A 25050-nucleotide genomic window follows, 5' to 3' on the forward strand; every position below is an offset into this window, starting at 1 on the left:
CCGTAGAGAATATTCCATCTTTCCTTTGTTCCCTCAAACCTGAAACCCACCCAGAGCTTTTCAGAGCTCTTTTCAGAGATCCTTGAATGCGGTGCCCCCGGGAAGGACAGAGCCTGGTCATTTTGGGGTCCTGGCCCTGGTGGGGCTTTGTGACTGTGCTGGTGAATGTCTGGTTGCCCCTCCTTAGAGGATGGACGGACTGGCCACCTGCCCGAGAGGTGTGCCAATCGCCTCTGGGGGCCTGGCTCTGGGGACAGGAGTGGGCTGCAGGGAGAGGGAGCAGGAGGGAAGGAGGCAGAGGCAGCGCTGGGAGGGAGCACGACTGTTGCCATGGAAGGAGCTGCAAGGCATTCTGGGATCAGAATTCTCACTGCAGAGGACTGGGGGGGGGGGGCGGGTGGTTGGGGAAGGTGATGGGGAAGCTAGTGTCTTTCTTTTGTCCTTGGCGAGTTCCCGCATCCCCGCAGACAGAGTGGTCCCCTCACGCCCCCGGAGCTGGCCCTCAGAGGTCCCCTCTGTGTCCTGCCTGCCCACCTCATGTATAGAAGGCAGAGTGGCCCCTTCCAGGAGGCCTGTTTACCAGCACGACAACAGCAAATTAGTGCTCTTAAAAGGCATTCAGCATTTATCCCGGCAAACAAGCTCACCGCAAAGGGGGCCTGTGATGCCTTCTCCCCAGAATCCGCTGAAATGGGGTTTGCTGTGCATCTTAATCGACTTCCTTCCACCCACCACATTAAATGCATTTAATCCACTCTTGCAAATGGCTAATTTTGAAAATCCGCTTATCAGAATTAGGTCCTCAACATCCATATTTATTTACTTTTCATTTTCATAATCTTTTTTTTCCGTGTGTATGACTGAATTCTGTTTTTGATTGTCTAGCTCTATCTCCACAGGTCCCAGGGGGCAGGGGTGGGGTGGGCAAGGGCAAGGGCCAGGATAGGAACAAATTGGAAATGGGCACATGGCCGGGATGGAAGGAGTGGGTTTAGGAAGTCACTTCAAGGATTAGGAGTCTGCGCTCTCCTGTGTGGGGAACCATCTCTGGGAAATGACAAAAAGCTGAGACTTGAGCAGAACCGGCTTAAGAAGATGAGAACATCTTGACAGGTGCCGGGCGCTCGGGGCATGCCTCCGCTCTACCAAGGGGAACCGGCAGCCTTGGCGGAAATATGCAAGAAAGGGATTGGGGACGACTGCTCTTCCGCAGCGCCCGCTGGGTGCCAGGCTCGGCACTAAATGTCTCGTCTGTTCCATCCTCCGTGCGCACGTCAACCCTGCTAGGTGAGGGCGAGCCCCAGCTTACCGATAAGAAAACTTGTGCCACGATGCAAACCCAGGCTCATGTCCAGGCTGCACACTCTTCCCCTTTGCATCATATTGTCAGGTGTTCAAGGGATGGTTTGTCTACTTCAGTGTGTAGGAAGCACGTGTGCTGGTGCAGGACAGATGTGAGAAACACAGGCTCAAAGGAGAGCGGATTTGGGACAAACACCTAGAACAAAACCCTGAATGCGGTTTTCTCTCATTTCCTTTGGACACGGACTGGGCGACTCCTATGTGCCAAGGGATGTGATGCAGAATACCGGGATAGAAGGATGAATCAAATATATTTCTAGCCACAGGAAGCTCACATTTAGTGGGTTTTAAAAGAAAGGCTCAGAACAACGAAGTATTAACACATACATACAAGATAATTTTATTCTCTCAAAGAACAGCTATTTTGTAACCACCCGCTCTGGCAAAATAAGTGGCGATTTTCAGATCTAATGGAAATTTCTAAAGCGTAAGGCGCTACACCTTGGTGGCTGAGATTAGGACTGAATTGTCGGCAGACCTGAGCTCAGGCTGCCGTTCTGCCTCATTCGCTGTGTGACTGTGGGCAAGTTAGAGCCTCGGCATCCTCGTCTGTAGAATAAGGGGTTATAGGAACATCTGCCCACGGAACTCTGCCGATTTAAATGACGCTGCGCTAAACGTGGTGTTTTAGCGCAGTATCTGACAAGGGCACTTACCTAATAACTAAATAGTAAGCATGATTATGTATACTGATTTTCTCAATCAAACTCAGGAAATAAAATTTGAAGATAGGGAAATAAACATTGATCAACTGTTTTCCAACATTGCAAGCATGTTCATAAAGAAGCTGGGAAGTGTCACTGGACCTCCAGGTCCTGGTGCTAGGTGCTGGGTGAACGGCGAGGGAGACCAACGACTGACCCGCGGTCAGGACCCCTCCCTCGTTACTCTGCCCCCTCCTTCCCCTCTCGACTTCTGCCTCTGTCTGGAACTGAAGGCTGTCTGCAGGATACACCAGGCTTGCGAGTAGCCTGCATTTGATTTCCCCACCCTGCCCACCTGAGTGTAGGAACTTCTTGCAGAAGATAAAACCTCCTCCCATCCTGTGATAGGGGTGTGTGGATGCATCTGCAGGAAGGGAAACATTGCGGGGGGTGTCGAGGCGGGAGGGAGCAGGCGGGTGTGTGCACAAGGAGCCACCTGTGGGTGTGGGCGTGGGGATTTGTGAATGAACAGTGTTTGTGTGCACAGGGACGTGGCGTGTAGGAGGGACGGTGCCCTCAAAGCAGTGCAACATTCAGTAAACGCAATTCTTCCAGCATCCACTGCGGACCAGGGGCCCTCCTGCCTGAGTGCCCAGTTCCACCGAGTACCATGGGTGGAACTGAGCTCATGTGGGCGGGCTAAGGTTCTCCGTGGTTGAAAGAGAGGACTGAAGGACCAAGGGCTGGAGAGGGTGGAAGGTTCGGCCACCGGGCTGCGACAGGGAGTTTGGGGAGGATGGGAGCATATCCGTCTGCAGAAAGGAGAAGATGGTAACCGGGGAGTGAACTGGCATCAGAGGGGGGCAAGATAGAAGGTGGGGTGCAGAGGGCTGCGTGGACACTGGAGGGGATGCCCCAGCTCAGGGCGATTCTGAGAGCAAGTGTGGGGCTGCCATCGCCACGGTTCTGACCGATCAGGGCAAGTGGACAGGGGACAGAGGCCGCAGAGGGAGGCCGAGCCGTCAACACAGATGATGACGGCTCTGCCCTGGCGCTGAGGAGGCGGTGGGACTTGGGAAGGGGAGGGGTGGAGGGAGGGCGAGGATCCGCAGTGACAGAGCTGCACGAATTCCAGGTATTTATAGTATTATCTGTTGATTTTGAAAGCTGAGTCAAGCTGCATTTAAAATATGAGATTACACACCGGAGGAAAGAATCAGGTCCCTTATTAAAAGAGAACAGAAAAGCTGCAGAAGGAAGGTCTCTAGGTGGGGATGTGCAGCAGGGACAAAAATCTCTGGCTGGGACCCCTCGTCCCAAATTTCACATCCCCCTTGAGGAGGTGTTGTCAGCTCTGTCCCCACGACCATGGGAATCTCCTGAGATAAGACTTCCTGCTCTAAAACTCTGGCTTAAGCAGAATAAAATTCTTCCCTAGGTTTCTTTAGCACAGCTGAATAGAGCTGAAATTTTTTTTTAATTTTGCCCACATACATGCACACTCCTACCTCTCACTTGGGGCTTTGGGAGCACTGAGGGCATCTTTCCCTGCTTCATTCTATCTCCCTGTCTTCCTTGGTCAGGTCATTTTTGCTTGTGAGTGATAGAAAACACAGTCCAAACTGGCTAATGCAAAAAAGGAAATGTTTTGGCTCTCATAACTGAGAACTCCAGCGTGGTCTTCAGGCACAGCTGGATCAAGGACTCACTGGGGTCTTCAGGACCTAATTTCTCTCTCTCTCTCTCTCTCTCTCTCTCTCCTTAGGGCCTGGCTTCAATCTCCAGCTCTGGGTGGGGCCCTCGGAGGCTCTGAACTTCCCTCTGTGGTGGCAATTTGGCTGTCGCATCTCACATTTCCATTCCTTTGGGGTCACTTCATAAGGAAGATCTGGCTGATTCTGAGTGTCATTGGCTAGAATTGGACCAGATACCCCTTTGCAGGCTAAACACTATGCCTGGGGCATGGGATGAACGGATTGGCTGGGGTCTCTGCCCCACCCTCGGAGCCCACGAGAGAGGGAGGAATAGTCGCTGTCCAGTCAGACCTTGGCAGTCCTCTGTAGTCACCCCAGGATGCTGGACACAGGCAGGGCCACTATCCCACATCCCAGGGTGTGCAGCTTCTCTCCTCACACCCTCTTTTCTCCTCTCCAGTGGAGCTGGCAAAGTAGGTGGGGCCTCTGACTGGGAGCCCAGCTTGCCTGCTACAACTCACATGCTCTAAAGGGAAACTGGGAACAAAGCAAAGAAGATGCAAGAGACAGGAAGGCAGCCCTCCGACTGCGGGGGCCATTTGTCATTTTCTGCCTGCCCTGAATCTACCCTCCTCATGGCTATCACCCCAAATTCCCGCTCTGCATCTGGGTGACTCAGGCACCCACCTCTTAGGGCAGAAGCAGAGGTGCCAAGTCTACCCTCCCCCACCCCAGTTGCAGGTTTCCCATCACATGGCTGCTGCTGGGACCCTGACTCCTGAGGTGTCTCAGGGACTGTGGGGATGGCAGGAGGGCCTGTCCTGCCTGCCTGTGGCTCTGGAACTGTGGTGGCTGAGGTGCTGCCCTGACAAGACCTGAAGTCACCCGCTGGGCTTCCTGCCTCTTCATGTCACTTTCTGCTCATCAGCCTCCTGACTTGGGGAGGCCCCGACAGCCACCCAATAATTCTGTCTTACTTGCATAAGCCCCAGCACTCCCCTGAATCACTCCCAAAGTTCAAGTTGCTGTCGGGCCCGGCCTCCACCCTGTCCACTCCAGATATGGTCAAAGAGGAGGCCGCCCCAGCCCCCAGAGGGGAAAGCATTTCATAAACCCCTTGCCTGGCTACTTGCTTCCATCTCCCAGCCAGACTCCTGTTGAGGTGGCCCTCACGGCCAAGGTCAGAAGAGCCCCTGCCAAGGGGCTTCCCCTCTCTGGAGCTTCCCAGCAACCCTCGCTTCTCCTCGGAGGAGTGGACTCATCCCTGACTCACCGGTGGGGCCCTGGCACGTTGTTCGGTGAATGAGCTCACACACATTGAAGTTTTGATCAGTGTGCTCATCTCCCACTCACCCACCTCTGCGCTCACCGAATTTCTTCTCCTTGCCCGGAGGATGTCTTTCCTCTCCCAGCCTCCACAGCCACGCATGAGTCACTTGCTGTGGAACCAGGCATCGAGGCTGCAAAGGCTCAAAAACCACTGACCCCGGGACAGCAGAGGAAGGTGCTGATGGACGTGGGGTTTCATGTCGGCCGAGGCTGGGGGAGGAGGGAGGTGGGAGGGGCTGAGATCCTGTACTGGAGGAGCCTCCCATGCCTCCCTTTCACCCCAACACCCCCTCCTTTTTTATTCCTCCAGGAGGACTGCCAGGTGGCCACATGGCACCTGAGTCGCGCCAAGTGTGCAGTTGCCAGTGGTCACACATGGTCAGTGGTCAGGTCATTCCCCATCAGTGCTCTGGATAGGAGTGATGCTTATCTGAGCCCGAGGAATCAAAATCCTTTCTGTGACAGTGGCTATCCCCCAGAATGGAGGGTGGGGGCCATCAAGGGGGTACAAAGGCATAAAGAGAAAGACGTTTCCTGCCTCAGGTCATGAGGGAGCAAGTCTGCAGTCGTCCACAGAGCTGGCCTGGCTGTACAACGCGGCACCCCCATCCTGCCCTATGCATCCAGGGAGACAGGTGGGCTCCCTCTGGGGCCAATGCTCGATTCTGAACTTTGGCATCTGTACCAGAGTTACATATCCAGAAAAGGAGGGATGGTACAGCCATGCATGGAACTCAACTAATTCACATTGACGTTGCTCAGAAGTTCCTGGCCCTGTGGTGAGGCTCGGCCTGTCAATCACCTGATGGGGTGGGAGCTCCTTTCCAGGGCCAGGGTGCTCACCAGGAGAGGAAAAGGGTCTGAAAAGGACAGCACCGAGCACTGAGCCCTGTGGTCCAGCAAATCTTTCCCAGAAACTCCTAGGCCAGAGGTCTTCAAATCTGCCCCACCAGGATTCTCAGAGTCTCTGCCTGAAATTTCCTGGGATGATTTTCGCCTTGTCCACCAGACCCTAAACTCCCCACGGATGGTGTGGCTCACCACCAGAAACCCAGCTCCTGGCAGAGAGCCGGTGCTTAGCAGGTCTTCGTTAATATTTGCTGAAGAAGAGAAAATCCGATCCCAAATAGACGGGACGTGGTCGGTTAATTACCACTGACCCAGAGCTGATGCAGCTGCTTAAATGTATGCGTTGCGCTGGTCATGTCAAAAATCAGAATTAAACCCATTCAGATGCCACAGTTAAAAAGACCCCATGATATACTGGTCTGGTGGTTTCTTTTATGAAAACAGCTCTAAAGTGTTTCCTATTTTTCACCTGGAGCTCACTTGAAGTGCCTTCCATTTCGGACTTTATAATTTATTTTAGGGCTCCTGCTGTATCTTTGGTCTCTGAGGCTCGTGATGGCTCTGGGCTAAAAGCAATAACCGACCTCAGAAGAAGAAAGAGAAAGGTTCTGCATCGCAAGAGCACAGCCTCTGAAAGGAAAAAAAAATTCTGGAGACCTCAGGAGGCAGCTGCGGCTAGTTGCCTTCCATCTAGGGGGCCGTCTTAGGCCACCTTTCATCAAAGGCTGCAGGCACTTCGGCACAAAAACAACCCACAGCCACAAAGCAGGAAGGACTCTGCTTCTGTGTGCGGCAATCAGTTGGCAATTCCTCAGTAATAATGAGTAACGTTTGAATGATGCTCGGGCAAGTTTGCCCAGCTCGTGGGTGGAGGCTCTGGGTGTTCTGACTGCACAAGGCGTGCTTGGCCACCGGACCAGGGATCCTAGTGGGGGGCTGCCCGTGAAGGAGGGGCTCACGAAGGATGGAGGGGATATGCCAAAAACATCTAAAATTATCATTGCTACTGGTTTGCCTTCATCTTTATCAGAGAAAAAAAATCTTAGCACAGCAAACCTGTGACTTCACACAAATTATTTTCAGGATGAGGCTAAAGGTATTTAGATTTAAAACAGGTGATTCAATTTACTGCAAACATATATATAAATAATAGCACATGTGGTATCTGAATACAGCAAAGCACATGAAAATGACTGAAGTTGGGGAAGTGTGGCTTTGCGCTCTATTGCTGCAGTCCTGGGTATAAAAGCACGCAGACACTGAGCTCCCCGTTTCCACCCCCTGTTACAGTGATGGATGTTTCTGAAGCCACAGAGCCGGGTACCATTCATACAGTGGAATGTGGAGGTGGGATGCGGGACGGATTTTTTTTTGTCTCAATAATTCCCGAACCCCCAATTTTTGTCTCATCTACACAGAAGGAGATAATTCAGCCATGGAGGCTGGATCAAAAGGAAATTGAGACCATGTGATGCAGTCCAGCCCTCTCACCCATTTCACAGGTGAAGAAACCAACTCCCAGAGGAGAAAGTGACTTAATGATACAGTAAGTTAGAACTGGCCTTAGAAAACTCTTTCTAAGTCAAAAACAAAAGCCCAAGTTCTCAGACATGTGACAAATACCTACAAATCAATAAGAAGAACGACCCAGTAGGAAAAATGGGAAAGGATTTCAAAGAAAACATGAAATACCATTAAATACCAGAAAAGATGCTCAGTCTCGTGCAAAGTAAGAGAGATAGATGTAAATTAAAATTATATTGACACATCTGCTTCTGGCTATGATGGACTAGCTCGTACTGGGAATAATCAGAAAAACTGGATGGAATTTTACAAAAGCAACAGTTTGAAGATATTGGAGCTCCAAGATCCCAGAGAGAAGGAAGGCTCAGAGAGGGGAGCCTGACGTCCAGCAGCTCCCTACCTCTGGAGGCATCTTCTAGCTCTAAAGCCTCTAAAGAGAAGCTGAGAAGAGTGTCTGGCAATTTTGTGGTGCTGGGGAGACAAAAATTGGAGATCAGAGTCTCTTGAGAAGTAGGGGCCCTATTTGCACACCCATGTTCATCGCAGCATTATTCAAAATAGTGCAAAAGTGGAAGCAACTCAGGTGTCCATCAGCAGATGAGTGGATAAATGAAACTTGGTGTAAATGTACAATGGAGGGTCACTCAACCCAATGGAAAGAAACTCTGACACGTGGATGAAACTGGAGTACACTCTGCTAAGTGAAATAAGCCAGTCACTGTATGATTTCACTTACATGAGAGACCTAGAGTAGGCAAATTCATAGAGACAAAAAGCAGAATGGTGGCTGCCAGACACTGGGGGCCAGGGGAAATGGGGAATCATTGTGTAATGGGGACAGAGTTTCAGTTTTACAAGATGGGAAACATTCTGAAGATGGAAGGAAGGTGTGATTACACAACAAAGTGGATGTACTTAATGTCACTGAACTGTATATTTAAAAATGATTAAGACAGTAAATTTTATGTTATGTGTATTTCACCACAACTTTTTTAAAAAAAGAAGTAAGGACCCTGGTAAACAGCCTAAGCTTTCATTTGAGACCCCATAGGGCTGTGCACTAGGAGTAAGTCACCCAGAGCTAAACCATCTCTCTCTTGGGGATGGCAGGCCTGTTTCAAGTCATCTTAACTCCTGATTAGATTAATGCAAGCTGAGATGTCTGGTGCTCCTAGCTTAGGCAAAAGTAAAATAAATTCTCCTTGGAGGAAGATTAACACGCAGAGCTTCAAATTATCTTTTCCATGTTCATCAATTATATCTGATATTCAATGAAAAGCATAAATGCAGAAATACAGTAACAGGACAAATATCAAGAGAAAAACAACACATCAGAAACATATCCACAGGGATCCAGATATTCGTGGTATCAAGGTTGGACTTTAAAATAATTGTAATTAATATAGTCAACAAATTAGATGGCAAGAAGGAAAAATTCAATACAGAACTGGGAACTATCAAAAAACAATCAAGTGGAAATCCTAAAAATGATAAAGGAGGATGACAAATCTGACAAAAGAGGTGCAAGATTGGCACATATAAAACTCAAGACATTGCTGAGAGAAAGTAAAGGAGATATAAATAAACAGAGAAATATATTGTGTTCATGGATCAGAAAACACAATGTAGTTAAGATGTCAATTCTCCCCAAATTGATCTATAAATTTAATGCAAGATTTTTTTTTGGTAGAACTTGAGAAGTTGACTCTAAAATTTATATGGAAATACAAAGGATCTACAACAGCCAAAAACATTTTGAGAAAGAAGAATAAGTTGGGGAATTTACACTACCTTATTTTAAAACATTATAAAGCTATAACAGTCAAGGTAGCATAATTTGGGTGCAAAGATAGACCAATGGAGCAAAATGTGGGTCCAGTGGGAGAACATGCTGGTTGATTTTCACAAAGATACCAAGGCAATTAATGAAGAATAAATATTTTTTTCAACAAGTGGTGCTGGAACACTTATATAACCGTATGCAAAAACAAACAAACAAACAAGCAAAACAAACCTTGACCCTTACCTCACGCCATATTTAAAAATTAACTTGAAATGGATCATAGATCTAAATGTAAAAACTTAAACTATAAAGATTCTAGAAGATAATATTTGTGATTTGGGTTTTGTAAAGATTTCTTAAATATGTCACAAAATATCATGAATTATAAAAAAAATCAATAGATTGGATTTCATAAGATTTTAAATGTTTACTCTTTAAAAGACACTATTCTTTTGTCAGTATCTTAAAAAGTTAAATATACACTTGCCATATGATCCAGCAATTCTGCTCCTTGAAGGAAAGCTATGTCCACACAAACATTTGCATCATGAATAATCATACAGCAGCATTATTTGTAATAGCCAAATATTGGAAACAATCCAAATGTCCATCAAATGATGAATTCATACAATGGAATATCACCCAGCAATAAAAGGAAATGAGTTACTGATATATACAACACGATAGATGAACCTCAAAAACATTTTACCAAGTAAAAGAATACATATTGTGTGTTTTTATTTATGTAAAATTTCTAGAAAAGGCAAAAAAACATAGATATAGTAAACATTTTAGTGATTGTCTGAGGCCTGTTTTGGGAATAAGGAAAGACTATAAACAGGCACAGGGTAACTTTGGGGGATGATGAAATTGTTCTAAAACTGGATTGTGGTAATAGTTTAGTTTTTTACTAAAAATCGTTGATCTGTGCACTTACAATGGGTGAATTGTATGATACGTAAATTATACTTTAATAAAACTGTTAAAAGTGGGAGGAAAAGACAGCATTAAGTACATTAAAAGGCAATCCACAGACTAGGAGAAAATATTTGCAAAACATAGATCTAACAAAGGACTTGTATCTAGAGCGTAATAAAATCTATTACCAGTCAATCATAAGAAGATAACCCAATTTTTTAAATGGACAAAATATTTATTCAGACGCTTCATCACAGAAGATACATGGTTGTCAAATAAGCACATGAAAAGATATTGAACAGCATTAGTCATTAGGGAATTTCGAATTAAAACCACAATAAGGTTCTACCCACACCCACTAGAATGACTAACATTAAAAACACTGACCATGTCAAGGGTTGGTGAGGGTGTGGAGCAACTGAAACTTTCATACACTGTTGGTGGATATATAAATCGATACACTTTATATTGGATAATGATTTGTCAGGTTCTCAAATATTAAAACACACAACTACTGTAAAATTCAGCCATTCGACTACAAGGTATTTGTTGAGAGAAATGAAAGCAACTGTCAACCCAAAGACTTGTACGTGAATGATCATAATAACTTTATTTGTAATAGCCAACAACTGTCAAAATCCAAGGACCCATCATCAAGCAATGGGTTATCATGTGATAGCACATCCATACAATAGAACACTTCTCAGTATTAAAAAATAATGAACTATTTATACAACATGGTTGATGCATATTGATGCAACAACATGGATGAATCTCAAAATAATCATGCTGAGTTAAAAACAAGTCATACCAAAAATAAATTCACACTGTATGATTCCAATTATATAAAACTCTAGAAGATGCAAATGAATCTACAGTCACAGGGAGCAGACCAGTTATTGCTTAGGGAGAGGGGATAGGGAGAAACAGATTAAAGACGTGAGGAAACTTTTGGGTTGGTGGATATGCTCATTGTATTCATTATGGTAATGGTTTCATGAGTGTATCCATGTATCAAACTTGATCAAAATGCATATTTTAAATATACGCAGTTCTTTGTAGTCTATTATGATACAATAAAGCTGTAAAAATGGAAAAAATAATTTTAAAACACAGTAAGTAAAAAGCAAGAACCAAATAATTGGGTTTAAGACTTACAGACATAGAGAACAAACTTACGGTTACCAGGGGGTAAAGGGAAGTGGGAAGGGCTAAATTGGGAATTTGAAAATTGCGCCTCTTGGGGAGTGATGGAAATGTTAGCTATTTTGATTGTGGCGGTGGTTTTATGGGTGTAGACACCTATCAAAATTCATCAAATTGTACATCTGAAATGTGTGTAATTTACTGTACAAGAACCATATCACAATAAAAGTGTTTAAAAAATAAATAGTTGGGTTTAGACACTGCTGAAGGAAGATTCTGGAACTGTAAGATAGAGCAGAATGAAATATCCCAGATTAAAAGTATGGGGGGAAAGCCCTACAGAACTGAAAATGCGGAAAAGAACGTAAGACACGGGTTATGGTGAAAAAGCTAATGTAATAAGTATTTGGAATCCAGGACAAAGAGGAAAAAGAAGACAGATAAGAAGAACAGGCAGAAACAATATTTGAAAGATACTGGCTAGGAACTTTATGATAAAACATACGAAAGACAACATGCTAAGGTTTAAATAGAGCTAGGAAAACCACACCAAGGTGTATCGTTGTAAAACTACCAAAAATCAAAAACAGAGAAAATCCAAAAAGCAACCATAGGTAAAATGCCAGTTGCTTTCAAAGGGCAGCAATAAGAATGACACCTGACTTCTCAACAGAAATAATGAAATTAAGGAGACCATAGATTGATAAGTTGAAAGTGCTGGAAGAAAGTAACTGCCAACCTCAAATTCCACTGAAAATAGTCCTCAGATAATGAAAAAGATATTTTCTTTCAGCAGACAAAATCTGAGCTAATTCACTACCAGCAGGTGCACACTAAAGCAAAACTTGAAGTTTTTCAAGCAGAAGGAAAAGGGAAACATTGAGATGTAGGAAGGAAAGAAGAGTTACAGAAAATGCAAATATGAGGGCAAATTAAATTATTATTGACTACCTAAAACAATAAAAATGTCTTTTAGGGTTTCAAATAGAGAATTAAAATGGAAAATGACAATAGCCTAAAAGGTGGGAGAGAAATAAATTGAGCTAAGTGTTCTGAGGTCCTTAAAATTCTGGGAAGTGATAAAGTTATTAATTTACTCTAGATTTTAATAAGTCAAGGAAGGGGTCTTGGGCTGACTGCTAAAACTAACAAGCCAATGGAGGAAGGAAAGAGAAATGAAATTAAACAAGTATTTAGTTAATACAAAGGAAGGCAGGGGCCATATGGGACAAGTGGAAAACAAATCATCAGATGGTAGATTTAGACTCAAATCTATAAGTAATTACATTAAAAGTAAGTGAACTAAATATTCCAATTAAAACTAAATGCTCCAATTAAAATAAAATTGTTGGAGTTGGATTCAATTTTTAAAACTATATGTTATTTATAAGAGACAAACTTTAAATAAAAAAAAATAGAGAACAAAAAGATATGCCAAGAAAATTCTGACAACAACAAAAAGTTTAGGTAGTTACATTCAAGTCAGAAAAAAGTAGACTTTAAACAGATACTTAACTAAAAATGACAAGAGGCATTTCTTCATGATAAAAGTTAAATCCAATAGGAAAACACAATAATCTATATATTTTATGCACCTTATTATATAGCCTTTAAATATATAAAGCAAAAATGAGTAGAACTAAATGGGGAAATAGCCGAATTCACAATTATCATTGAGACATTTTAACATACCCCTTACTAATGTTTAAAACAAGCAGACCAAAAAAATCAGTGAAGATATAGACTATTTGGTTAACACAGTTAACTGTTTTGACCTAACTGACACATATAACACACCGAGCTCTTCAACTTCAGAACACACACCTTTTAATGTGTACCTGGAACATTCGTCAAAACGAACCATGTATTATGACTTAAATAAAATCTCAACAAATTTCATAAGATTGAATTCCAGACCATATTGGAATTAAGCTAAAAACCCACCCCCAAAAAACCTAGAAAATTCCGAAGTGTTTAGGAAAATTATTACTATAAAGAATTCTTTTAAAGAGACTCAGCTTGAAATTAAAATAATGATGAAAATTTAAAACATTCTACATAAAATGATAATGAAGGCACAATATATCAAAACCTGCGTGGGTACAGCTACAGCCATGCTTAGAGGACCCAGATAGGCTTAAATGAGGAAAAGTTAAAAAGGAAAAAGGACTGAAAAGATTAAAGATTAAAAAGAGCAGCATATTTTTTCTTTAAAGAAGTTTGAAAGAAAAGAAGTAACAGCAGAATTAATGGAAATGGAAAACAAATGTAGAATAAAAACAATAAAGTCAATTTTTAGAGGGACGAACAAAAGTGATAAACCTCAAGAAGTCTGATTTTTAAAAGACAACAAGATAAGGCACAAATAACTAATATCAGAAATGACGAGGGAGCATCATTACAGATCCTAAAGATATTAAAGAGAATACTATGAACAACTAAATGCTGATAGATTTCAGGATTTCGATAAAATGGAAGAATTATTGGATAAAAACAACTTACCAAATTATGGGTCTACTAAGACACAAGAAGAGAAAGGAAATCTGAACGTTCCCCCAGCCATTAAAGAAATTGTATCCATAACTGAAACCTTTCCCACAAATAAAACTTCTGGCCAGTATATTGAATTATTGAATAATTCTTCCAAAAGATTTATTACATTCTCCCATGTAAGAGAGAAGTGTCACCAATCTGACACAAAGTCTTCCAGAGAACAGAAGAAACAGAACAGTGCCTGATTCTTTTCTATAAAGTCAGCATAAACTTCATGCCAAAACTGGGAAAAGCTTAAGAAAGGAAAATCTTTCTTATGAACACACCAGTCTCTTTCATAGACATATACTCTTAAGTAAATTATTAGCTAACCAAATCCAGAAATACAGAATAATATATAACCACCACATTGGATTTTTTTCAAGGAAGATACAGTAGGCTTTAAAAAAAAAAAGTGATTTCCCACACTAACAGAAAAGAGGACAAAAACCATATGATCATCCCAATAAATGCAGAAGCAGCAACTGATGAAACTCAACATCCACTTAAAATTTTAAAAAGCTCTTTGTAAACCAAGAATAGATAGAAACTCCTTTGATGTGATAAAAGTTACATGCAAGAAACACAGCCAACATTACACTTGATGACTATTTTTAAAGTTTTATGCCCAAGATTATGGATGAGACAGAGATGTCCATTATCTCTGCTTCTCTTCAACGTTGTACTGGAGGTCCTAGTTAGCGCAGCAAGGCCAATAAATGAAATAAAAAAGTAGAAAGACTGGAAAGGAAGAAATAAATCTGTCACCATTCGTGGATGACATGATTGTGCGTAGAAAATTTCCAAGAATCTGTAGATAAGCCACAGGAATGAATAATTGAACTTAGCAAGGTTACTTGATACAAGGTCAACATTTTTATATACCGGTAAGAATTTTTAAGTCAAAATTTAAAAAGTGGTGACATTTATAAAACCATAAACATTAAATGGCTAGGGATAAATTTGACAAAAGATGAATAAAACTTCTATGCTGAAATCTATTAAACATTATTGAAATTAAAGACCTAAATAAGTGGAAAGATACGCTTATAGCCTGAAAAACTCAATACTATAAAGGTGTCAGTTCCCCCCAGAACTGACCCATAGATTCAGTGAAATCTCGATCAAATCTCAGTAGGTTTCTTTTGTGGAAACTGACAAGCTAGTTCTAAATTTTATGTAGAAATGCAAAGGGTGAAGAATAGCCAATACAATCGTGCAGAAGAAAAACAAAGTAGGAAGAGTCACATTACCAGATGTCAAAACTTAACATAAAGCTACAGTCATTAAGAAGGTGTAACGTTGCCACACAGGTAGATAAATAGACCAATGAGACAGAATAAAGTCCAGAAACAGATACACATATCCATGTGGGGACTTGGGTTTTTTTTCACATGTTGACATCACAGAGCAGTAAGAAATGATGATCCTTTCAATAAACAGTGCAGTGGCAACTGGATATCCATATGGGAAAAATCAATCTTGCTTCTTACCTCTCACTATATGAAAAATAAAATATTAAAGATTCTAGAATACAGCAGTGGAGAGTATCTTTGCAACTCTGGGGAAGGCAAATGTTTATTGAACAGGACATAATGGCACTAACATTAAGGGAAATATTGAAAATTAGACTACACTCAAATCAAGTACTTCTGTTAATGAAAAGACACTATTAAGACAGTGGAAAGTCAAGTCACAGAAGGGAAGAAGATATTTTCTGACATATTACTGGCAAAGGACTTCTGTCCAGTACATAGGAAGAATTCCAATAAATCAAGTAAAAGAAAGAAGATGATAGAAAAATGGGCAAAAGGCTTGTAGAGGCATTTCACAAAAAGGACTATCTTTCTGGTCTATAAACACACGAAAGAGTGTTCACCTTCTTTAGTCATTCTTTAGTCATCATGATAATGCAAATTAAAAGCGCCTTGAGATAACTGTTAAACAAAAATTTAAAAGATTCGGGGGAGGATATAGCTCAGTGGTGGAGTGCATGCTTAGCATGCACAAGGTCCTGAGTTCAACCCCCAGTACCTCCACTAAAAATAAATGTTTTTAATTAGTTAAAAAATACGTGAAGAAACCTAACTACCTCCCTCCAAACAAAAACAAAAATTTAAAAGATCGGCATAACCATTATTCATAAGAATAAGGATCTGCTGGAATTCTTATCACAGTAAGAGTAAGTTAGAAAATCCACTTCGGAAAACTGTGCAGTGTTATCTACTAAAACTGAAGTATTCATATCCTATGATCCAGCAGTTCCACTTCTAGACATATACCCAACAGTCATAAACACATATTAAACCAAATGATGTGTACAAGAATGTTCATTGCATCACTATTTGTAATAGCACCAAACAGGAAGCAATCCAAATGACTATCAATAGTAGAATGGATAAATAAATTGGAGTATAGCCATTAAGTAGACTATTACACACCAATGAAAATGATCGACCTACAACTCCACATGATATGAATGAATCTCACAGATGCTGAGTGAGAGAAGCCTTACGCAAGAGTGCATCCTGTTGAGGGGATGGGGGTGGGAAGGGATAAATTGGGAGTTTGAGATTTGCAAACACTAACTACTATATATAAAATAGATAAACAACAAGTTTCTACTATATAGCTCAGAGAACCATATTCAATACCTTGTAGTAACCTATAATGAAAAAGAATATGAAAAGGAATATATGCATGTATATGTATGACTGAAACATTATGCTATACACCAGAAATTGACACATCACTGTAAACTGACTATACTTCAAAAAAAAAAAAAAAGAGTGCACCCTGTAAGATTTTATTTATATAAATGGCAAAAATAGGCAAACTAATCTATGGTGATAGAAGTCGGATTAAATGTTACCATGGTGAAGGGAGACAGTGACTGGAAGGGGAGGTGAGGAAGGCTTCTGGACTGATAACTTTCTATATCTTGATCTTGTGCTGTTTATCATGTGCATTCACTTTCTGAAAATTTATCACCTGGGACACTTATGAGGTGGGCTCTTTTCTGAAGGTATGTCAGACTTAAATAAAAGCTTATTTCATAGAAAATCATACCTAAACACCAAAAACTGGCAGAGATCCAAGAGTTGGATGGTACACTGTGCTGGTGAGTATAAACAGGCACTCTCACACACTGCAGGTGTGTACAACGCCTATGGAGGATGATCTGATAATATATCTAGTTACATATGCACGTCTTTTTAAAAATTAATAGACTTTATTTTTTAGAGCAGTTTTAGGTTCACAATAAAATAGAGCAGAAAAATACAGGGAGTTCCCACTTGCCCTGCCCCCCACACTCCCCCACCATCAACTTTCCTCATTAGTGGGGTATGTTTGTCGATGAATCAGCATTGACACATCACTAGCAACCGAAGTCCATAGTGTACATTAGGATTCACCCTTTGTGTTGTTCATTCCATGGATTTTGACAAATGTGTAATGACACGTGTCCACCATTATAGTATCACACAGAATTGTTTCCCTGCTCTAAAAACTGCCTGTGTTTTATCTATTTATCCTTCCCTCCCCTAGAAACCCTAGCAACCACTGATCTTTTTTTTTTTTAATTTATGGCAAAACACACTTAAAATGTGCCATCTTAACCATTTTTAAACATACAGTTCAGTGGTATTAAGTACATTCTTACCGTTGTGCAACCATCCCCACTATCCATCTCCAGAATTCGTGTCATCTTGCAAAACTGAAACTCTACCCGTTAAACTCCCCGTTCCCCCCGCTGCAGCCCCTGGCAACCACCATTCTACTTTCCATCTCTATGAATTTGACTATTCTGGGGACCTCATATGAGTGGAATCATACAGTATTTGTCCTTTTGTGTCTGGCTTATTTCACTTAATATAATGTACTCAAGTTTCATCCATGTTATTGTGTGTCAGAGTTTCCTTTTTTCAAGACTGAATAATATTCCATTGCACATATATACTACATTTAGTGTCTGTCAGTGAAGACTTTGATTGCTTCTACCTTTGGGCTACTGTGAATAATGCTGCTGTAATGTTGGTGTACAAATATCTCTTTGAGTCCTTGATTTCAGTTTTGTTGGAAATATACCCACAAATGGAATGAATTGCTCTGTCATACGGTAATTCTATGTTTCATTGTTTGAGGAACTACCACACTGTTTTCCCTAGCTGCTACACCATTTTACGTTCCTGCCAACAGTGCACAAGTGTTCCAATTTCTCTATGTCCTCATCAACAATCGTTATTTTTGGTTTGATGGGTGTAAGGTGATTATTTCATTGTGGTTTTGATTTGCATTTCCCTAATAATAAGTGATCTTGAGCATCTTTTCATGTATTTATTGGATATTTGTATATCTTCTTTGGAGAAATGTCTATTCAGAACTGTTTCTCTACTCACAATATTTTTGACTCTAAATGTATGGGAGTTTTTTTCCCCACACCAACCAATTTCCCAGCTCTCTGGACACCAACTGGGTGTCTTGTCAAAAATCATTTGACTATAGGGCTATGTACGAACTCTGTGTTTTCTGCTCAGTTCTGTTGTAAACCTGAAACTGCTCTAAAAGAATAAAGTCTATGAAAAGAATCGTTTTACTATATATGTGATACTTTATTTCTGGGCTTGCTGTTCCATTCCGTTGGTCTACATGCCTGTCTTTATGCCAGGACTATGCTATTTTGATCACTGTAGCTTTACAGTAATTTTTGAAATCAGGAAGTTTGAGAGCTCAAATTTTATTCTCTAGTCACTAATTTTTCTTATATATTTTTAATTTTATTTATTTATTAACTGATTTTTTTTTTAAAAAGTCTCTATAGTTTTGCCTTTTCCAGAATGTCATATAGTTGGAATCATACACTCTGAAGCCTTATCAGATGGGTTTCTTTCACTTAGCAATATACATTTACAGTTCCTCCATATTTCTTCATGGCTTGATAGCTCATCTCTTCTTCACTGCTGAATAATATTCCATTGTCTGGATGTACCACAGTTTATTTATCCATTCACCTATCGAAGGACATCTTCGTTGCTTCCAAGTTTTGACAACTATGAATAAAGCTGCTATACCACAGACATTTAAAGTTGTTATTGACATAGTCGAGTTCATATCTACCACATGTTTTATTGTTTTCTAGTCATCGCCCTTGTCCTCTGTTTCTATTTTTGTCTTCCGCCATTTTTCTGTCTTCTATGGTTTTATCTGAGCATTTTATATGAGTCTATTTTCTCTCCTCTCTTAGCTTATCAATTATACTTCTCGGTTTTTTTCTCTTTTAACTTTTTTTTAGTGGCTGCCCTGGAGTTTGCAACACACATTCACAACGAATCCAAGTCCACTTTCTTTTTTGTTTGTTTGTTTTTGTGGGGGAAGGTAATTAGGTTTATGTATTTATGTATTTATTTTTTTAACAGAGGTACTGAGGATTGAACCCAGGGCCTCATGCCTGCTAAGCATGTGCTCTACCACTGAGCTACACCCTCCCCACTCAAGTCCACTTTCAAATAACATTATACCACTCAACAGGTAATGCAAATACCTAATTCCTCCCTCCCATCCCTTCTCTCATTTCTGTCCTTCATTTTATGACTCCATAAGCAATAATCATCCAACACATGGTTGCCATTATTATTTTGAAAAAAACTGTTATTTATTAAATCAATTACAAAATTTTTAAAATATTTTTATTTTACCTTCACTTATTCCTTCTCCTTCCTTTTTCAAATGTAGATCCGATTTCTGACCTATTTCGTTTTCCTTCTCTCTGAAGAACTTTTTTAGCATTTCTTACAAGGTAGGTTTAATGGTGACAGATTCCCTCCAGTTTTGTTTGTCTGAGAAATATTTATTTCTCCTTCACTTCTAAAGGGTGGTTTCACAGAGTACATAATTCTAAGTTGGTGGGATTCTTTTCCTCTCAGTACTTTAAATATTTCACTCCACTCTCTTCTTGCTTGAAAGGTTTCTTCTTATCTTTGCTCCTCTATAGGTAAGATGCTTTTTACTGCTGACGTCTTTCAAGGCTTGAATATAATATGCCGCGGTGTAGCTGGGAGGCGGGTATTTTGTTTGTTGCTCACTCGTTTTGGGCATTTATCCCTCTCGGTGCTCTCTGGATCTGTGGCTTGGTGTCTGACATTAATCTGAGGAAATTCTCAGTCATTATTGCTTCAAATATTTCTTCTGTCCCTTTCTCTCTTTCATCTCCTTCTGGTATCCCTCTTCCATGTTTATTACACTTTTTATCCCCAAATTCTTGGATATTCTGTTCTGGGTTTTCTTTTCTGTCTTTCTGTGTTTCAGTTTTTAAAGCTTTTCACTGACACACCTTCAGAGATACAGAGTTTGCTGACTCTCCTCTGCGGTGTCCAGTCCTCTGATGAGCCCATCCCCCAAGGCACCCTTCGTTTCTGTTACAGAATTTTACATTTCTGGCATTTCTTTTTGATTCTTTCTTAGAATTTCCATCTCTCTGCTTACAGTACTGATTTGTTCTTGAACATGGTCTACGTTTTCTGCTAGAGCCCTTTCCCTATTAATCACAGTTATTTTATATTCCCAGTGTGATAATTACAACATCTTTGCCATAGTGCTGCTTGTTCTGTCTCTTTAAGCTGTGTTCTTTGCCCTTTAGTATGCCTTGCAATGTTTTGTTGAACACTGGACACGATGTACTGAATAAAAGGAAATGTGACACTAAGCCTTTAGTGACGTGGTGATGAGGTGTGGGGTGAGGGGAAGCGTTCCATAGTTCCGTGATTAGTCCTGTGTTTTAGTGAGCCTGTGCCTCTGGGCTGTGATCCTCCTCCACCAGGTCAGTCAAGCCCTGGTTTCTCTTGAAGACAGACAGGCCTTGTTAAGAGGAACAGAATGTTCTGGTCTGTTTCAAAATGGATCCTTCCCCCATCCCCCTGCCAGAAGCAGGATTCTAATCTTCCCTCTAAGACCATGGTAGAGTTCGCAGAGGTAATATAGCTGTCCCTCAGTATCCCCAGGGGACTGGTTCCAGGACCCACTACAGACACCAAAATCCATGGATGCTCAAATCCCTCAGCTGGCCTTCCGTATCCAGGGGCTCTGCATCCCCGGACTCAACCAACTGTGGATGGTAACACATAGTATTGAAAAACAATCCGCGTATAAGTGGACCTGCACAATTCAAACTGGTGTTGTTCGAGGGTCAACTGCACTCAGTACTGTGGGGAGCTCCCTAAGACTGGGCCCTCCCTGGAGTTAACTCTGAAATTTGTCTGCACTGAGTGACTCATCAATTATAGTCTAGGTTTCCCTGCCGCAGACTGGTTCTCCTGGTGGTTTCTGCACGCGGGTTCCTGCTCTGATAAGTTGCAGTCCTCTGTATCTGCCTGTCTGTCTCTACCATTTAGGGGACGGCTATTCACCCTGTGACCTCAGTTCTCCACCGGGTTTAAGAAGAGTTGTCAACTTTAGTTTGTTCAGCTTCTTTCGTGTGTGGATGGGAGAGATGTCTTGAAGCTCCTTACTGGGAGATATGGGACTGAAATTCAATATCTTGACAATGTTAACTGTGGACATTTTCAAGCGTGTGTTAGAGTAGAAAGGATCGTACAATGGACTCGCACATCCTCGTCAGCTTCAACTTTTACAAACATTCTACAGTTCCTGTTTCATCCATTCCCTCTCTCATACACACATTTTTAAAATTTTAACAAATGTAGTTTGTTTTCTCTGACCAGGCATTTCACTTCTAGGAATTTGTTTTCGAGATAGATATACATATGAGCAAAATGACTTGTGCACGATTGTTTGTTACAGAGCTGTTTGTAACAGCAAGAGACGGAAACAGTGTGAATGCCCATCAACGGGGGACCGGTTAAATACACCGTAGGACCGTCGGACAGCATGCGATGGAGGACTATCCAGATGTGGAAATGGACCAAGGAACCATGTTATGCATCAATATGGAATATGCTCCAAAATATATTGCTAAGTATGGGGGGAGGAATAAAACGAAACAAGGGGACAAAAGATGTATCTAGTACACTGCCACTGTGTAACAAAAAGGGGAGGGGTGATGTGACCATATTTTCTCATGACTGCATAAAACATCTCTAGAAGAATAAAGAAGACGTGGATGACACCGGCTGCCTTCACAGAGGGGAGCTGGTGCTCTGGGAACAGGGGTGGGGGGAGAGTCTCACTTTAATTACACCTTTTGATTTTTGAATCATGGGAATGTATTACTCTGGTGAATGGATGTATAAAATTTGAAAGAAAGGAAGGAAGCTCCTTCTCCTGCAGTCCAGAGGATGCGGAGGAATGATGGATGCACAGACCCGCACATTTCTGGGCTCACCTACTTACCACATAATGCTCCCCGCACCCTGGGAGATAGGTGGTTTACACTCATTTCACAGGTGAGGAAGCTGGAGCTCGGAGAGAGGAGTTTGCCCAAGATGAACTGCCACCAGTAAGTGGCAGAGCCAGCTGGGAGCTGGCTGATCCAGCTCGTTCCCCGCTGGGGCGAAGGTGAGGTGGCTTGACTTCCCACACTGCAGTGACAAGAGCGGATCAGAATTGCTGGGTCTCCAGCATGGACCCAAGTTGCTCCCCAGGGAGCCAAGTCCACCGTGCAGCCCGGAGCAGCTGCACCTTCAAGTTCATCCTCTCCTGAGGCAGAATCACCCGCTTCCTTCCCCAGGGATTTCTCAGCTCCCGGATTAATCACAGCATCTCACTTCCCCCACCTCTGAAAACAAGATCCAATTTAATTTAAGGAGAAAAAGCACAAAAGCCATAACACTCAGTTTATCCCTTGAAATACAATCAGGCTGAAGGAAAGAATTAATTTTTAATTCCATCTTAATTACTCGGAGAAGTAATCTATTGGCACAGCCTGGCCCTGGGGGTGCCCCTGCCTGATCTCTGCCTGCTGCTGCGGGCACCTGAGGCTCCATCCTGGCACTGAACAGAAAGGGGAGAGGAGGGACGGGGCTGGGGCTGCACAAGTAGCCTTTGCTGAAGAGAATTATGAACTGTAGAAAGTAATGCTTTATCATTCCTTCAGCCTGATCTCAGATTTCTTTTTTGTTTGTTTTCATCGTTAGTGGAGGTACCGAGGATTGAACCCCGGACCTCATGCACACTAAGCACACGGTGTACCACTGAGCTATATTCCTCTCCTCAGATTTCTTTAATAAAGCCATGAGATTTATTCCTCGGTGATGCGGGGGGGTGAGGGGAGGTCCACAGGACATGCCAGACCACTTGCGACCCTAGGCTGAGGGGAGAGGGGCTCTGTCTTCCTCATCATTTCCCATTTGTTAAACAAACACTAATTGAACACCTACTATGTGCCAGGCATCTTGTGGAACCCAGCACAGCAGGTCTCTGCCCTCATGGAGCTGACATTCTACTCAGGGGTGAGAGACACTGACAATAAACCAATAAGCAAATAAATAAAAGTTCAAGTGATGATAAGAACTATGTGGTAAATAAAATAGGGTTAGAGAGTGATGGCTGATGGTTTGCAAGCATGGATAGGGAGTCAGGGGAGATCTCTTCAGAAAGGGGTTAGTTGGGGCTGAGGCCTGGGAAGGGGGCAAGGCAGGTGAAAAGACCCTGAGGCAGGGACCCGACAACCTGTCTGCAGAGGAGAAAAGTGGGTGCAGCTGGAGCGGCAGACCCAGAGAGAAGGTGGGAGGCGATGACTTTGCATTTTATTCTGGTGCCAGAGAAAGCACCGTGCGCCCACGCAGACACATAGTAGGTGCTCAGTAAGGGCTGGCTGCAGAAACAGCACCCTCTGAACTGGTAGCAGCTGGGAATCCGTTTGCTGCCATTTTGTCCCTTCTCTGCTGCCAGGGAAATTCAGACAACTGCTGATGTCCAGGAAGCCGCCCTCTGCCAGCCCTCCCCAACACTGTTTTGATGTGCTAACAACTCTTAATGAGGATCTTAATGAGTCACTAAAAATGGCATCATTAGGTTGAGAACAGAACAGTCCACACAAGCAAACGTCCAAAACAACCAGGCGACTCGCCAGGAAGCCGACACTGCCCCCTTTCAGCCTGTGCCGGGGCAGGCTGCCCCCTTCCCCCAAAAAGCAGGTGCCCATTCATTTGTCTGCCTGTATCTCCTTGGGCTGTGACTCCCCATCCCAGCCCAGTGTCTCCAGCTGTTTTGTTGTTGGGTTTTTTTTTTTCCCTTATCACCACATGAAGTTATTAGTCTAAGAACTGAGAAAAATGGAAAAAACAAAAAACTATAAGGATTTGCTTGAATGTAAGTGGAAGTGAAGACATAGCTTGAGGCTGGTCAGAACTTATAGTGCTAAAATGCATAAGGGTGGAGGTTCTCCAATGAGGGCTGCAGGCTAAATCTGACACGAGTAGGTTTTATTTGGCCTATACAGCCGTTACAAAAAAATGAAAGTTTTCCTTCATGAAATGATGGGGAGAGTTTACCTAAAAATTGGGATGCTCAGCTTCTCCTGAAAAGCCGGAAGCTCTGGCATCCTGGGGCCCCGCCTCCTAACGTGGCAGCCCTGGGCTCGGGTTAAGTGATGGCTGTCCCTTAGAGAGGGCATGCTCTTGTCCTCTTTGTCAAAGTCCCCACCATCCCCCAAGGTCTCCCCAGCCTGAGGCCAACGGTCAGTTGCCATTTACCATGGAGGTTGCCCAGTCAATTTTCTCTTTGGAGATTTAAGAGGAAAAGAACACATTTCTCAAAGCTCTTCTTTATCAAAAGCAGGCAAACAAAACATAGATCAAGAGAGAGAAAAGATAGGAGAAAGACTATTTTCTTGAAGACGTGGAGACAATGCCTACGTGTTTCGTGTGCACGCAAAGTGTGTCTATTTCCAAAGAATTCATTAAAATGCCATAGGGAGTGAGCCCCGCTTCACCCCGCCGCATCACAGCCTGGCCCCTGCGGCACTGGAGAAGCCTTTGGCTCCTGCTTGAGGGACTGTCATTTCTACACCAGGGGCTATTGCTACTGCTTGGGTGACACTGGAAGCTACATTGTCACTATTGGGAATTTAAGTGTGTAACTCGCTTTGAGCATGCTGCAATATTATGACTATCTTGAGTCATTTTTTTAAAAATAGAATTGGGGGGCGGATAATTAGGTTTACTTTATTTATTTTTAATAGAAGCGCTGGGGATTGAACCCAGGAACTTGTGCATGCTAAGCAGGTGCTCTATCACTGAGCTACACCCTCCCCACTGAAAAAAAGATCTTTTCACAGTGCTCATTAGCTGGATTACCTCTTATTGTTTGAAGT

Source organism: Camelus dromedarius, chromosome 27 (genome assembly GCF_036321535.1).
Source record: "Camelus dromedarius isolate mCamDro1 chromosome 27, mCamDro1.pat, whole genome shotgun sequence".
NCBI classification, from domain to species: domain Eukaryota; kingdom Metazoa; phylum Chordata; class Mammalia; order Artiodactyla; family Camelidae; genus Camelus; species Camelus dromedarius.